This window comes from Narcine bancroftii, chromosome 4, assembly GCF_036971445.1.
Source record: "Narcine bancroftii isolate sNarBan1 chromosome 4, sNarBan1.hap1, whole genome shotgun sequence".
Lineage (NCBI taxonomy): Eukaryota > Metazoa > Chordata > Chondrichthyes > Torpediniformes > Narcinidae > Narcine > Narcine bancroftii.
In genome coordinates, this window is record NC_091472.1 from 251,852,170 (window position 1) to 251,869,775 (window position 17,606).

General features: G+C 38.8%; 1 protein-coding gene across 9 annotated transcripts in view; it reads right to left on the reverse strand.

The window, feature by feature from the left end:
• Window positions 1-17,606, reverse strand: part of gulp1b (GULP PTB domain containing engulfment adaptor 1b) — a 355,986-nt gene that overhangs the window by 274,409 nt on the left and 63,971 nt on the right. For all 9 annotated transcript variants that reach the window (XM_069934742.1, XM_069934741.1, XM_069934737.1 and 6 more), the window contains one exon: window positions 10,343-10,455. The gene's annotated coding sequence lies outside the window, so the exon portion shown is untranslated. The remainder of the gene's footprint in view (window positions 1-10,342; window positions 10,456-17,606) is intronic.

Genomic DNA, 17,606 nt, shown 5'->3' on the forward strand with positions numbered 1-17,606 from the left:
CTTTTGTTTAGGGATTACTACCTTTTGGTAGTTTTTTTGGGTTTCTTTTTTCTTTTTATTTTTTTTTATTATTTTCATTTTATTTAGACTTTAATTTGTGGTTTCTTTTTCTCCTATTGGAGGGCCTATTTACATTGATCTGAGTCTTTATATATTGATATTATTAGTTTTTAGTAATCTCGGTGGATATGTCAAAGTTGAAGTTTGCTACTTTTAATGTTCGGGGTTTAAACAGTCCGATTAAGCGTAAGCGTATTTTTATCAAGTTCGATCTTTGGTAAAACATGTGTTCAGTAGAGATATGATTTTACCTGAAATGATAAAATTTGAGACTTTTGGCATAATGAGATGAAATATTGTTTAATAATGGAAAAAATTACATATGTTTCATGGATAATTATAGTTTATTTTATTAATAGGTGTTTGTTATATTCAGAATATTTACATTTTGATTTATATTGACTAGATTTTAATATATATGCTTTACTTTTCTTTATTTTTTTTTCTTTATGGCTCTCCTTAGGAGAGTTGGCTGAAAGAGGGAAGGGGGGTGTTTTCTTTCTTTCTTTTTTTTAATATATATAAAATATAATGTTTATGTTTTGTTTATTGTTATATATGTTACTTATTATCTGTATTTTGAATGAATAAATAAAGTTTTTTTTTTAAATTACATATGTTACAGTAAATATTAATTAGATAAGGGGACATGCAACTTTGTCTTGTTAATATTCTTAAAATTTTTTCACTAAACTGGCTTACAAATTAGAACGAGATCCATTACAACAAGTGTGATACATATACTGCAATTCCTTTATTACCAACAGAAAATGGTGGGCAGAAAGGGGTGGGCTTTGTGGGAAGGAAATTACTTCAACTGCCTTAGTAGAAATTTAGAAGGATTAGACTCCCAGGGTACCTCAAAGTCCATCTGAAATATAATCATATCTGGAGTGCAAGAAAACACTAGCAAATTATCATTAAGAATTCAAGGGGTCTTGAAAATGCACAGGTAAATATTGTTCATCACCTTCAACCTACAGTTCCAAGAATAAAATGAAACTAATAACTTGACTTATTGGCCTTAAAAGTTTCCAAAAAAAAGATAAAAATATTCAAAATCAGAAATAAAACAAAGTGCTGAAAATGTGTCATATATGACCTGCAAAGGAACAGATTAATAGTTCCTAAAACTGAATTAGGTGACCACATTAATTTAACTATAAAAAAGGTCACAGAAGAACTCTTATTGAAAATGTTAAAGTATACTACAGGTATACAGTTTCTGGACAAGTTGCCTGTTGCAAAACACTTACTTACCACAACCCAGGAGGGTTATATTCTAACAGTATTACACAGATAAAGAATACAGCCAAAAAAACAGAATGTATGCATCAATAAAATGACCAGAAGATAATCATACCACCTCGTTTTTTTTTAAATGATTCTCTATTTTTTTTTCCAATGCTTAATTATCACTGTTAATTTCTCAAAGGAACATGGGCATCCAACCTTCCACCACCCACCCACATACCCTTACTATTATAGGTTAAATGAATCACTTTCTTAGCAGATTTTGTACAAGAGCGATCTGTCTATGTTACTAAATATCAGGATTATTATAATAAATCATATAAATCTATTTAATTTTTAAACATCCAAAAATAATGTTCTGGCAATCTATTGGAAGAAAAAACAATGCACAAGATGAAATCCTGAATTATAACAGGATAACAATTATTTAATTAAATTATAAATAAATGAATTTTATTCCTTATTTTCTGCATCCAAATATTTATTAAAATTTTCTTCAAATTTCCTTGAGGTATTATTGTTGACATTGTGGTTTCCTTTCTCACACAGTGCAAAAATTTGCCTTTAAACGGTCTACAAAAACTTGATAATTACATATTATCTGCGGGGCATATGTTCCAAGACCCCCAGCGGATGCCTGAAACCACAGATAGTATTGAACCCTATATATACTATTTTTTTTCCTATACAAATCTATGATAAAGTTTTTATAAATTAGGCACGATAAAAGATTAATAGCAATTTAAAAAAGCACTGCAATACCACAAAAGTCAATCTGAGTACGATCTGTACTGTATTTTCAGACCATGGGTAACTGAAACCGCGGAAAAGCGAAACCGCAGATGGGCGGGGGGGGGGGGGGGGGGGGGGGGGGAGGGCGACCTATTTACAGGAAGACCAATTGAATTCTCTATTACGAAGGTGCAGCTATATTTTTTAAAAGCTTCACATTCACTAAAATAAACGTAGAACTTTCATTTCAATTGAGAACTGCTCGTGTGTACTTAGTTACTCCAATCTGTTACCATCCAATTATGTTACCATCCAATTATTTACATTGTTAAATATCACAGAGATTTGCTCTTGAATGGAAATAAGATTTGTCTGCATATGAAAGATGGGGTATAACCAAAGAAAATTGAGCACATGTAAAATACGCAAATATAATGAATTAGATGGCTTGGTCTCAGGCTCGGGACCCTACCATTTCCCCCACCCCGTTATAAAATGCTTTAAAGAACTGAAGTTCTTTGTCTTGTGGCCTGTTACTATGGTATATGTCTAAGTTGATCATTTAAGTTTGTACCTTCTAGAAGGCATTTAATTAATTCATACTTAAAGAAAAGTGTGTTTTGATGGTCTGGAATTTGCAAAAACAAGCAAATTATATGCATTTGATAAAGAAAGAAAATGTAAGCTGTCAGTTAAATTATTAGAATCAAAATTTGGAATATTTAGTTAAATGTAAAAAGTAATGGCTCTTAATTTCAAGTTAATGTAGATCTGAATCACATTTTGACATCGCCAAAAGATGTTCTGCACAGCAATTTTTGGTTTCTCCCATGTTCAGGAGAACACAGTACACAGCTGTTGTCTGTCACAATATTGGTGGTTCAAATAATTAGCTTCTTCACCTGAAAACAATGTTTGGTGAAGTATGTACACATGCAGGAGAATGTGGGAGGGTAAGCATCCACCAGAATCGAAGTCCGATATGCCTGCTTGCACAGTTATAATTTTTGTCTTGTACTGTGTAGAATATAGGTGGTCACTAGTATCAGAGTCCAATGTGGGTCCAATGTGAATGTCAATATAATTACTTAGTAGTAGAGTAATTAAGTATCATTTGACGTCCTCCCATTTGTCTCCCATGTATTCGATAAAGTTATTTTTAATTGAAACACTTGTGTCCGGACTTGTTTCTCTGTGAAACCACTGAACTGGATACTTTCCCAGAACACAGCTAGAGCAAACTGGAAAGGAAGCAAATGTACACAAGTTTTATCTCAGGCTCTTACAAGAATAGATTCTGTAAGAAAAAGAGTGAATGTTGGTGACAGTTTAATTGTGAACTAGTCTGTTCAGAAATTTGAAAGGAAATGAGTACAGTGGTGGCATCACACATAAATTTTGAATAAATACAGATTACAAACCTTAAAAAGAGTCTGGTGGAGTAGAAGATGAAGAGAAACCAGTCCTTGTTCTATGTGGGACGACAAGGGGTCAGGACAGGAATGCGAAAAAGTGAATAAATACAAACAAAATTCTTGTCAACTACAGGGAAGGTGAAAACATCTTAGAATTACTGGTCCAGAAAGTGTCATCATCAGAAATGTCAGGGAAACTTGGAGAATGGGTTGGAATCCTTTAAGCAACATAAAGGAGCACATTAATTAAGAGAATGCATGAGACTATTAATTAAGCTCCATGAACCTGTTTGTCATTTAATAAGACCATTGCTGATGGATTATAACCTCTACTCATTCTTTCCTATATCTCAGGAAACTGTCAATGCTGGCTTTAAAAAACATTCAAAAGGCTCTCATTCACAATGGGTGATCCAAGCTGTGATCTGAAGAACCCTAATCTTTGTTCTGAGAACAAATAAAGTTACTGTCTTAAATTATTTTTAAACAGTGACCCCCTTCTCTCAAAACCAGGTTGAAATGAATCTGTGCCACATGGACAGCAGTACAGTAAGATTTGCTTTGCATGCTATTGAGACTGGTCAACTTGTACAGCAGTAGTGCAGTAATAAAATCATGATTATCAAAAAGGTAACACGATGGAGAGTGCTGTTTCAATAAATCTAATAGTATGGGGAATGGAAAAAGGTAGAAAAACAGTGCAGTGTACAGAGGAAAATAGAATTTTAAAACTTAATAACAAAGGGAACGAAACTGTCCTTGAATCCAGAGGTAAGCACTTTCAGTTCAGTGCATCGTCTTTCCAAAAGAAGGCGGAGAAGAGCATAGTAAAAACATGGAACCGCTGGAGAGACTCAGCTGGTCTTGCAGCGTCCATTGGAGATTAAGAAACATTGTCAACATTTCAGGCCTGAGCCTTTCCTCAGGAGAGGAGAGTACATTCAGGATGGATGGAATAGGTCCTTTAACATGTAGCAATTGTCCTGAAGCAGTAAGAGATGGAAATGGAATTGATGGTGGGGAGGTTTTTTTTTTTAAAAACCCGTGGTGATCTAAGCTGCATTTACAACTCTGCAGTTTCTTGCAGTCTCAGGCAGTGCAGTTCCTGTACAAAGCAAAGATGAATCCAGAGAGGATACTTTGTATATTGCATCTGTAAAAGTTGTCAAAAGACTTCAGAAGCATTCTGAATTGCCCCAGGCTTCCAAGAAAGTTGCATCTTCATTCACATTCTTGGTTGCCACATTAGCATGATTGGAACTCTGCATGTTGTTAAGTCCTCTCAGAAGCTCTAGCTTCAATCTAGTTCCCTCTCACTCTTTTATCTCCATCAGTTAATCAGTTTAGCCTTTTCCCACAAGACCACCATCTTGGAAGAAAAGGAAGTATGATTGCACTGTTTTAGTAAATGCATATCTACAAGGCCCTACTCCCCTGTCTGGATGTCAACAGCCCCCTACAGGCTTTAAAAGGCCTTTTTTTTTTATTAAATAAATTCTGCAACTATGGAACCTGCCCAAAATAGCTAGCTGTGCCTGTGCTGGCCAGCGTACCACAAGAGGTGGCAGACTCGGGGAGAATCTGCAGATCAGCTCAGGGCACCAAACCCCCCCCCATTGAGAAGCAGACAATCCTGCAGGGAAGGTAACCATTGCAATGAACCAACAAAGGGCTCAGTGGCCGAAGGACACACACAGGCTGTGGGATGTTGACGACTCGTGGTCCGGCTGCTGAAGTCTGGATCATGGGAACCAGGTATTGGAACTGGTATTCAAGAGGGTGCCGAGGACAAGAAGGACTCCCGAAGGGCCTCGGGTGCTGGATGTTCCTTGATTGTATCGAAGGCTTGGGTCTGGACTGCAGGATCCCTGGAGGTGAATCCTCAGAAGCGCAGCATCTCTGAAGGGTCTCTTTCAACTATTGTTAGGGGTGCTGGGTAATGCTCATTGCAACTCTGTTTGCCTGATGACAGACACAAGTTAAAGTACATAATGTATACCATATTTTTAAAGTACAAGAAAAATGATAATTTGACTTCACTCCCAAAATTCAGACATTAATCTGGTAATTTTTCTCTAAACAACTTACAATGCTTAACATCCTTCCTTAATTAAGATCATTTGAAAAACTATTGTCTGGATATGCCCCATATAATAAAAGAATACTCTCCCTGCTTTTGACTTCAATTTTCCTCTGATTCAGCAAATCAGTTAACATTCTTATTCACCATGCACTTTCTACAAAGCACTGACAGGAAAGATCTGTAAGCTTGTATGGATTTTAGTTGCTAAACTTTCCCCCACCCCCACCCTCTCAGTTCCCCCCCCCCCACCCCAATCAAGGTCAAGAAAGAAAGGAGTCAAAAATGGACATATTGAAAGTAAGATATACTGAATATTGAAAGATTCATTACCTTTAACTTCGTTATGAATGTGAAGGGGAAAGAATCATAACATAGTTGATACAAAGATGTTTCAAGATGTCAAGGCAGTATTAGCAGTTAACATAGATAATAGTACTAAAAGGGTTGGTGCGAGAACGCAACCTTGCTTCATGCCATTGTTAATGGAGAAGGGTTCAGAGAGCTCATTGCTGTATCTGACCCGACCTTGTTGGTTTTCAATCTTCTTCAGCATGATGCTGAACCAAGCCATGAACGACCTCAACAATGAAGACGCTGTTTACATCCGGTACCGCACGGATGGCAGTCTCTTCAATCTGAGGCGCCTGAAAGCTCACACCAAGACACAAGAGCAACTTGTCCGTGAACTACTCTTTGCAGACGATGCCGCTTTAGTTGCCCATTCAGAGCCAGCTCTTCAGCGCTTGACGTCCTGTTTTGTGGAAACTGCCAAAATGTTTGGCCTGGAAGTCAGCCTGAAGAAAACTGAGGTCCTTCATCAGCCAGCTCCCCACCATGACTACCAGCCCCCCCACATCTCCATCAGGCACACAAAACTCAAAATGGTCAACCAGTTTACCTACCTCGGCTGCACCATTTCATCGGATGCAAGGATCGACAACGAGATAGACAACAGACTCACCAAGACAAATAGCACCTTTGGAAGACTACACAAAAGAGTCTGGAAAAACAACCAACTGAAAAACCGCACAAAGATAAGCATATACAGAGCTGTTGTCATACCCACACTCCTGTTCGGCTCCGAATCATGGGTCCTCTACCGGCATCACCTACGGCTCCTAGAACGCTTCCACCAGCGTTGTCTCCGCTCCATCCTCAACATTCATTGGAGCGACTTCATCCCCAACATCGAAGTACTCGAGATGGCAGAGGCCGACAGCATCGAATCCACGCTGTTGAAGATCCAACTGCTCTGGGTAGGTCACGTCTCCAGAATGGAGGACCATCGCCTTCCCAAGATCGTGTTATATGGTGAGCTCTCCACTTGCCATCGTGTCAGAGGTGCACCAAAGAAGAGGTACAAGGACTGCCTAAAGAAATCTCTTGGTGCCTCCCACATTGACCACCGCCAGTGGGCTGATATCGCCTCAAACCGTGCATCTTGGCGCCTCACAGTTCGGCAGGCAGCAACCTCCTTTGAAGAAGACCGCAGAGCCCACCTCACTGACAAAAGATAAAGGATGAAAAATCCAACACCCAACCCCAAGCAACCAATTTTTCCCTGCAACCGCTGCAACCGTGTCTGCCTGTCCCGCATCGGACTTGTCAGCCACAAACGAGCCTGCAGCTGACGTGGACATTACCCCTCCATAAATCTTCGTCCGCGAAGCCAAGCCAAAGAAAAAGAAAGAAAAAAAAGTACTAAAATGAAAATGTGTAAAAAGGTAAAACTTGACTATCATCATTGCCGAATAGTTTTGTATAAAAAGGTCATTTCAACAATGTGATAATATCCAGGTGATGTGATTAGAAGCAATTTACTTAGGAAAAATGAGCATATTTGACCCAAATTAAGTCCCTACTCAGACATCCCAAAAACTTCCCTACATCTCACAATGCTCTTTGTGATGTGGTCCTCAATAGAAAAATAATGTGCAGAGCAGAATATTATTTATAAATCAATAAGACCAGAAATGAGAGCAATTTGCAATTCAATTTCACTGTAATTTATAGGTGCCACAATAAACAATGCAAACCAAATTCCTGTCAAATTCACCACCCAATTTTGCAAGGATGCTGGAATCACATTTTGTAAATCATTGATCTTCTCTTAACAAAATTTGTTATGATTTTCTCTACTGCAACTCATCAACCTTTTAAGAGAAATTAAGTCTTATGTGGGCAGTATTTGAACAGACAGGTCATCCCAATTCCACAAAATGGAGAGCAAAAACAGCCTTTCCTTCCATTATTTTGTCAAAGTGTTAAAATAATATCCTGCGATAATATTTAAAAAGTTATTTAAAAGTCGCAAATAACCATTTCTTGGATCTATAAAGCCACTTTTACACTTGCTTCCCACTAAAATCGGCCGTCAGTGTCCTGGGATAGGAATGGCGTTTTCGCTGTCCACACTTGACCACTCTTAACTGGGACACTGCTCACTGTCACATTTGCAAGGAGCTATCCCCAGAGTTAGGCCTGTTCTACCTTCTACCAGTGATCAATTCTCACCTTTCCTCCTATCCATGTCCAATTATCTCCCTTAGCCTTTTGGCCTCTGCACTTCCATATCCAATTATCACCCTTAGCCTGTTGGCTTGTACACTTCCCCCTGGCTTTTCAGCCCTTCTTCCTCAACCTTATTATTCAGGCGCATGCCTGCATTTTGCTCTTACTTTGAGGAAGAGCTCAGTCCCAAAATGTTGGTTATAGATCTTTACCTCCGATGGGCAATGCAAGAATTGCTGAGTTCCTCCAGCAAGATTGTATTTTTACTACAATCACAATGTCTGCAGACTTTCGTGTTTTACTGAATAATCTTACCAAATGCAGTAGAGGTTTCACAACTACAATTCAAGAAGTTGATAGGAATGTCGATGATGCTGCCATCCATCTTTCACTGATTTTGTTTGTGCATCAAGTCATTCAGAATCTCAACCTCCTAAATTATTAAGACTATAAATAGAAATTAGAGTAAACAGATCCAGAATCAGTTGCGCTGTTCTTGGTATTTTGCTACAGCTTTAATTCACAAAAATGTGTTTGTCATTTTTAGTTCAATTGCAACAACCAGAAGTCGGAGTGCGTGGGAAGAAAATGATAACTATGTTTATGTATGCTAAGGTCTGGTAGTTTAGCTCTATCGTTAGCAGCAGGAATTTAATGGCAGTGAGTGGGTAGCAAAACTCTTTAGGGACTTGCCTACCAGAAGAACCACCCATCATGCCCAATGACCACAGATCAGAAAATCTGATCCCCTTCAAAACCACACCTCAACTGCATGAACATAGGTAGCCTGCTTCTGTGAAAGTGACCCGCATTTATGTCAATGAACCTCAAGTTCAGCAAAATGCTCACAGGAATCAAATTTTTGATGACATTTCTCCATGCCGAATCCACCATCTTTGCATGTGCAACATCTCCAGACTCAATAGGCCTAAGAGGGCTTTGTTTGGAGGAAAAAAAGGCCAAAGTTTGATATTAATAGATCCAAAAATCTGAAATGCTGGAAACGCTGTGTTGGTCTGGCAGGAACTGTGGACAATTTCATGCCCAGTGAACTTGAAAAGAGTTCCAATAGTCATGATTTTACATCAACAGCTTTGTTTTCCATTTCTTGAGTCAGCTTTCAAATATTTAACAGTCAAAACTTCTAATCCAGTAAAAACAAAGCCAATTCTTTTCTACTCTCAACGTAGTTGTATTTCATTCTATTTCATGAGTGCTTCTAGACTGGGAACTCACTTTGAAATTATTTTTTAAAAATTCATTTTGATTGCCAGTACAATTGATGACCAAATGAATACTATACACTGAATCAGAACAGTAATTTGTAGACTAATTGCACATTTAATTCTTGTCATTTTAGTTTAGGCCACATTATTTTAATGTGAAAATACTCAAATAACAGAATGGCCAACTATATTGAAATATACCACTTCAACAATAATTACACTTTTTAATCCTTCTTGCAAAATGCACACAATGACTTTAACCAATTCAACTTAGAAATTCATCCTGTAGCCACTAGATCTAAACGAGTGGTTCTCAACCTTTTATTCCCCACTCACATCCCTCCTCCTCCTTGCTAACTACAGAGCGCCTACAGAGTCCACCAGGAATTCACAACATTATGAAAAGTTTAGAAGTGGCATATTCAAGAGACAAAATAACTTTCATAAAATTAAAGGACAAACGTCCAAAAAGTTGAGATGCCAACTTTAAGGTCTCACAAGCTATTGAAAAAAAGATACAAAAATGAAACAGAATTTAACATAATGACAAACATTTTGGTTGTCCATCAAGAATCCAGAATAAAACAGATCAGAGGAGAGTCATGTTAGCAATCTTCATTCAAAATTTGACATTAGTTTGGGATGGTGATACAAGACAGGTGAAAACCAAATTTCATTTTCAACAAATGTCTATACATGGAAAAAATGTATTCCACTGAGACAAAGCACATATAATCATGCTTCCTGTAAACTACAAGAAATAATGCCTCCCACCTACTTGGTGAAAGGTCGATCTGAAATGCACTTTGTTAATTCCCTTCTGATACAAAATGCTGTTCATCTTGCTATACATCATCTTAATTATTTTTATTTACTGAAGTGAGATAAATTATGCAGCTCATTTAATGCATTTTGAAAATGGGAGTTCTCTTCAAAATGTTAAATATTTTTGATTTTAAAGCAGTAGTTAAGGAAGGACTAATGCTTCAGCAATGACATTTCCACCCATACCGCAACAGAGATGCTGATGCCTACCTTAACATCATTTCAAGAAGCCTCACCTGGATATATGAGAACTTGTGTTTGAGAAGTCTACCACTCTTTAGCTGAACCAGAGAAGTTTCCCTCTCATTTGGAGAGATCAGTTGTCCATCATCCAAATTACTATCAGAAGCTGTAATAAAAAGAAAACAATTCAGTAACCTACCACCAACAGTAAATAAATATTCACAATTGCATGGTCACAATTCAGTTTTCACAAATTTCAGCTGGCATCAGGCATTTTGTACATTATGTTAAACAATTCAAGTTTTTTTTTTGCAAATGCACTATGAAACAGACAAAAGTTAGGCAACAAGTTTTAAAAGAAGCATTTTATGACATCATGTCTGACATCGTTCTCATACTTTTTTCCTTATCAGACTGCAATGGCACCAATGAAAATGTTCATAATACCAGCCACCTATCTTTCAAATTTCCTGTTTTAATGTTTATACATGTCTCCCTATCTCTTTAAACTTTCACTGTGGATGTGCCAGGAAAAATATAGGAAAATTCTGCCTGATAGCTTTTCCTGTCTCGTCCAATATCCTTAATTTTATTAGGATTTTTACTTGAAACGATTCACTAATGGCATGAAAACTGTAAGATTTTGAGAAAATGATGAAATGTGTGAAAGTGTTTAGATCAAAAGAAAACGGACTAAAAATTCCGCAATAAATCTGTGTTGATAAAGTAAATATGATAATATTGAAGCGAAACACAAAAAGTGGATAAAGAAGCAGGAAGCAAGTTGAAAACCAAAAATAACACTGGATAACAAATCTGCAATTTACCTCATTAGCTGTATTTTCCAGGAAACCAAAAGGGTGGGGGGGGGGGGGGTGGAAAGAGTGGGAAATGATCTTGCAACTTAGCTGCTGGATTCAGGAAATTTTCATGAGCAATTAAAGCATGGCTGCACCATTTAATCAAGGGAAGTGCACTTTACTCAGCTCATCCAACTCCCTCCTATCCCTCCCTGCCCCTGACTAGTCAAGGTCTACTCACCAGCCACTCCCATCCCCACCATTCTTCTGACTTTCCAAAACTTGATCTTCTCAATTATAGCCTCCAATCTTCCTTTTCAAGTTAATTGTCATCTGACCATACAAATGTAACCAGCCAGAGCAGTGTTTCTCCAGACCATGATGAACACATAATAATTACACTTATACATAAATTTTAAATAAATATTTTGGAGTAATTTATTCCATTACAGGATACCATTCAATCTCACAGCCTGCAGGAAGAAAGTATTTCTAAGTACACAAGACTGATTTTGATGCTCATGTACCTTCTTCTTGATGATCGTGGGTCAGAGATACTGTGTGCTGGATGAAATAGTTCTTCATGTAAATAATTGTTTCTTTAGTAATTCTTTGAGCCTTGTTTAACTAATGCTCTCAGTAAATGTCATCAATAGATGAAAGGGAGACCCTAGTAATCTTCTCAGTTGTTTTGATGGCCCTCTGAATTTACTTCCAGTTCAATACTTTGCAGCTACCATAGCAGAAAAATGGTGCAACCATACAGGACACTATCAATTCCACAAAAAAAAACGATGTGGCTGCTAATTCCATCCAAGTTAGCCATTTATTGCTTGGTTTGTCCCTAACTGGAAATATTTCAGACAACCTAGACTAGACCAATACTTTTAACAACAGACAGATTTGAAACAATAAACTCTGCAGACCACATGACAGGATCAATTCCAATTTGCCTACCACAGATGCCATGTGACTGGCTCTAAACAAAACCCTGGAACACCTGGACAGCAAAGACGTATACATCAGAATGCTCTTTATCAACTACAGTTCAGCATTCAACACTCCCAAAACTAATCAGCAAACTCCAAGACCTGGGCCTCCATAACCCACTGTGCTTCTTGATCCTGGATTTCCTCACTTCCAAATCCAAATCAGTGAAGATTGGTAAGAAAATCTCAAATACAATCTCCATCAGTACCAGAGCACCACAGGACTCTTACATTGTCCGTTATTTATTAATGAATATTTATTTTCTGTTTTGCATAATCTGTTTCCACTTCCTTCTTGTTTATATTTCTATTTTATATACATATCTTTTCTTGAATACAATTCTTTATTGCACTGCCCATAAGTAGAAATTCCTCCTGGCCTGCAAGAAAAAGAATCTGATGATTGTATGCAATGTCATGTATGTTCTCTCAACTTTGAAGATTACATCAATGAAAGCTCACACAACAAATAAGACCATATGATTTAGGAGCAGAAATGGGTTATTCAGCCCATCCAGTCTGGCCTACCATTCAAAGATGATCCATTTTCCCATTTTCCCCACTCAGTCCCACTGCCCAGCCTCCTCCCCATAACCTTTTACACCATAGCTAATCAAGAGGTCATGAATTTCTGCCTTAAATACACCCAATGACTTAGCCTCAGCTGTTCTGAAAAGGTTGCTCGATATCAATGACCCTCAGGGACTCCAAAATACACAAGTTACGGGAGAAACTCCCTTACCCTATTATCCGATTATGGAAGTCCAGGTTTCTGAATGCGACTTTTGAATCATTGAATTGTTTTTGTTCTCCCATTAGGCCAGATATTCCATTTGGTGCAAAATATTAATCATGGACATTAATAGTTTATCAATTATAGTTTTGCAAAACTCTGAATGGAGTGTTCAGCATTAGTTAGTGTGCACACACAGTCATATAAACCACAAGTTCATTCTTTCCAAGCATAGAAACTGCACTCAACTTAAAAATTCATACTGGAATTTCATCACACTTCTATGGGAACCCCAAAAGTCAAACTACCTCAGGAATAAGGTGCTTTCAAGTGGCCAGAATACCCGAATGTAAAGCCGCCTAAAATACCCGAATGTGGCTGTTAGGAGGCCACCTGAAAGTGGAGAATCCGGCCCCGAGGAGCACTTACTTAACCCTCCTTGGGAAAGTATAATCTCCAGCTTGAAGCGCTCCCCCTAGGCACCTGAAAGCAGCAAGGCAAAGCGGCTAGCAGCTTTCAGGTGCCTCGCAGTGGGCGGGCTGTTGACAGTCAGCTGGTGACCTGCTGATACCTACTCTCCCCGCTGCCTGATAGCCCGCTGGTGCAGGACTATGGGGATGGGGTGGCCAGCACGGGACTACGGGCCCCTGACGTCCTGCACCTGCCGCTCCAGCCCTGTAATGCCGCGCTGGCCACAATTTGCTGCTACTCGATGTTCCATAAAAAAGCCGTGACTACGGCCACAATCCACAGGAGCCGGCATTCATTCGGACACAGCTCTCCTTCAGCCGGCACGTTCAGGTTACAGAAAGATGTCTTCTCCCTGGCCACCTGAACGTCCCAGCTGCATTCCCCCAGCCGCGTCTGCCGACGCATTATCTGTGTCTGAGCACCTGAAAGCAGCTATAGATTTACCATCCTCAAAAACTGAAGCACGTTTGTCAAATTTTCTTTGCAAAAAGAACATTTGATTGGGTAATTATGTTTGTTAGCAATGGAAAGATCATTATGCATAAAATGGGTTTGAAATCATTTAAATATGGGAGATTAAAATGTAATTTGATGAAGGTAATTAAACTTGATTATTCCTCTCAAAAACTTTAGTGCAAATTTCTAAACTAATGCTTCAAGCACAGCGTTGTTCAGAAGGGGTGAGGACTGAGAAATTTTATAACCAAACCGTGTCTGGGCTCTCAGCTAGATGTCAGTTTCCCCCAACATAACTGAGAAAGAAAAAAAAATACAGGCATCATCTCCATAGTCATGGTCAAGATGTAATCCTGAGTCAACATTGCTAAAACAGAATACCTGAGGACTAACAAAATAGGATGGAGAGTTTGTGCATAAATTGGCTCCTGTGGTCCCACTTTACAACACTAATTATACTTTAAATATTTTATTCTGCTTTTATACTCAGTAGGCATAAATCATCTTTTTCAGGCATCCTGAAAATCAAAATGTCATAAATTATTGTGTTGAATTGTAAGGTTTTCCTTGGACAGAAATACCAACTACTAGGAGACAAAGATAGGAGGTGAGACAGGGAAAGCTTAAAAGAGATTTTGAGGCAGATTTTGTTTTTAAATCTAAACAGAAAGGTGATGCCTGGAATGCATTAGTCTTGATGAAAGTGATTGATAAGGGTAAGACAGTGTATGTTGCCAAGTGAACTTTTGAAATACATTTAACAAGGTTCTTCATAGAGTTTGGAAAACACATTCCAATGCAAAAACCTTTCAAATACTGTAGTTGTACCTGCTTCTATTCCTTCCTCTCACCACTTGTTCCAGGTGAAACTATCCTCCATCGAAAAGGTTGCCCCTTTAATCCCCTCACACTTTCAATCTATAGTTCTATAATCAACTATCCTGAGAAATAGATTAAAGCATTCAGTTTAATCAATGCCCCTCATATTATCAACCTCCACAAGATCACCCCCTCAACTGCTAACACTCCAGGGAGTAAAGAACCAGCCTATCCAACTTCTCTCTATAACTAAACCCTCCAGTCCCAGTACTCCCAACCTTTTTGTCATATTTCCTATAACTAGTCAACCAGACCTACATACACTGCTCCAAGTGTGACCTCACCAAAGCCTTCCACAGCTGTATCATGAGGTTCCAACTGAATACTCTAGATAATGAAGACAAATAAACTTTCTTCCCCATCCAAGTCATCATTTTTTATGGAATTGTGCACCTGTATTCATGGTAGACTGACCCAGAAGGTACAGAGGCATGGAATCCACAGTGAATTGATAGTTTGGATTTGGAATTGATTTGCCCATAGAAGACAGAGGGTAGTGATGAAGGGTGATATTCTGGCTGGGGTCCTGCGACATGTGGTGTTCCGCTGGGATCAGTGTTGAGGTGTGGTTGTTTGTGATGTATATTAATGATTTGAATGGTAAGGCATGTTGGTACACAAGTTTCCACATGACCAAAAGGTTGGTGGGGTTCTGTAGAGGGTTATCAAAAGATACAGCAGGATATAGATTCATTACAGATCGGCACAAAGAAATGCCAGATGGAGCTTAAACTGGACAAATGGGAGGTGTTAACCTCCCAAAGTTCAAATGCAAAGTACACAGTTAATGGCAGAACCTTGACCAGTGTTGGATGTGTAGAGGGCCCTAAGGTCCAAGTCTTCAACTTCCTGGAAAGATTCCACACAAGTAGATAGCATGGTAAAGATAGGTTATAGAGTGCTTGCCTTTATTACGCAGGACATAAAATAATGTACAAGAGTTAAGAAGTCAACATGCAGCTGTATAAAACTTTGGTTCAGTCTCACCTGGCATACTGAGTGTAACTCTGGTCACCCCATTTTAGGAAGAGCAGAAATATTTAGGAGTAACGGTACATCGTTCCCTGAAGGTAGAAACTCACGTGAATAGGGTGGTGAAGAAGGCTTTAAGTATGAGGGCCTTTATCAATCATTGCATGGAATATAGGAGTTGGGAGGTGATGTTGAGATTGTATAAGACGTTGGTGCAGCCTAATTTGGAGTTCTGTGTGCAGTTCTGGTCACCTGATTATAGGAATGATATAAACAGAGTGGAGAGAGTGCAGAGAAGGTTTACCAGAATGTTACCTGGGTTTAAGCATCTAGAGTATAGGGAGAGATTGGACAGATTAGGTCTTTATTCTTTGGAGCGTAGAAGGTTGAGAGGGGATTTGATAGAAGTATTTAAGATTATGAAAGGGATAGACAGAGTGGATGTGGATAGACTATTTCCGTTAAGAGGAGGAAAGATTAAAACAAGAGGACATGAGTTAAGAATTAAGGGGCAGAGGTTTAGAGGTAACATGAGGGGGAACTTCTTTACTCAGAGAGTGGTAGCCGTGTGGAATGAGCTTCCGGGAGAAATAGTGGCGGCGGAGTCAATTGTATTATTTAAGAAAAGGTTGGACAGGTATATGGATGAGAAGAAGATGGAGGGTTATGGGCATTGTGCAGGGAGGTGGGACTAGAAAGGGGTGTTTGGTTCGGTGTGGACTAGAAGGTCCTAATGGCCTGTTTCCGTGCTGTAATTATGTTATGTTATGTTAAAGACTTTGGAAAGGGTACAGATTAACCAGGTTGCTGCTTGGAATGATGTACAAGATTGGACAAATTTGGTTTGCTTTCACTGGAGTGTTAGTTCCTGAAGCAGACCCAAGAGAAATATATAAAATTATGAGAGGTGTAGATAAGGCAGACAGTCAGAACTCTTTCCCAGACTAAAAAATTCAAATACTAGAGTTATATGCTTGACCATAAAGGGTATAAAAGAAGCAAATAAGACAGTAGCATTTAAGAGACTTATACAGAGACACTTGAATATGCAGGGATTAGAGAGAAATACATCACATGCAAGCAGAGATTTAGATTAAATTTGACAGTATGGTAGGTGTAGCGGTGACTACAATGCTTTTACAGTGCCTGCTGTCACATTTGTGGCCCAAAATGTGAAGTTAATAACACTACTACCGCAGGTTTTACCAGTTAAACATCTCAGTGTCTTTATTTTCCTGCTTCCCTTATTTCATCATCCTGCACCTTTCACCTCCAGTGCATACCATCTGACTTCCGGTCAGGTTAATACATATCATGCATATTTATTATCATGACATCCCTCCTTTCACCAGAAATAAATTTTATATCTTAATGTTGAAATGTAAACACCGTCACCTTATCAATATCCCTCGGAACCAACAAACAACTTCAAACAAACAAACAAGTTCAAACTCTTTCTACACACAAGGTAACATAAACATGTCATAACCAACTGTAATACAATAACTCAACTAAACAAAATGCACTTCATACAGCACTCATACACGCGCTTTATGATATATGATCAAATCACTGTCCCAATGATCTATTATCATTCCAACTGTCACAAACTTTCCCTTTCGTGATAATGTGGGCACAATTAGAAATACGGCACAAAGTCTTCGTATCGTTTAGGTGGTTTCCTGTCTCGTTTCAGCCTTCCTGCGATGCTATTGTCGCCACTCGGTTGTTCACTCTCAGCGTCGGAAACACTGCTCGCTACGGCCTCGGGTGCTTCTGGCACTCTGGTCACTTCATCAGGAATGCTGGTAACTGCCTGGGGAACATCATCTGGTCCCTCAGGTTGAGCATCTCGTATTGGACTTTCAACCATCTCGCTCGATGTCGCTCTGGACTGGTACCTTTTTACACCAAACACATTTCTTTTATACAGGACTCCAGCTGGAGACTTGACTGTCACCATACTGCCACTTCTGGATACGACAGTGTAGGGTTGATGGTAATAAGGTGTGTCTAG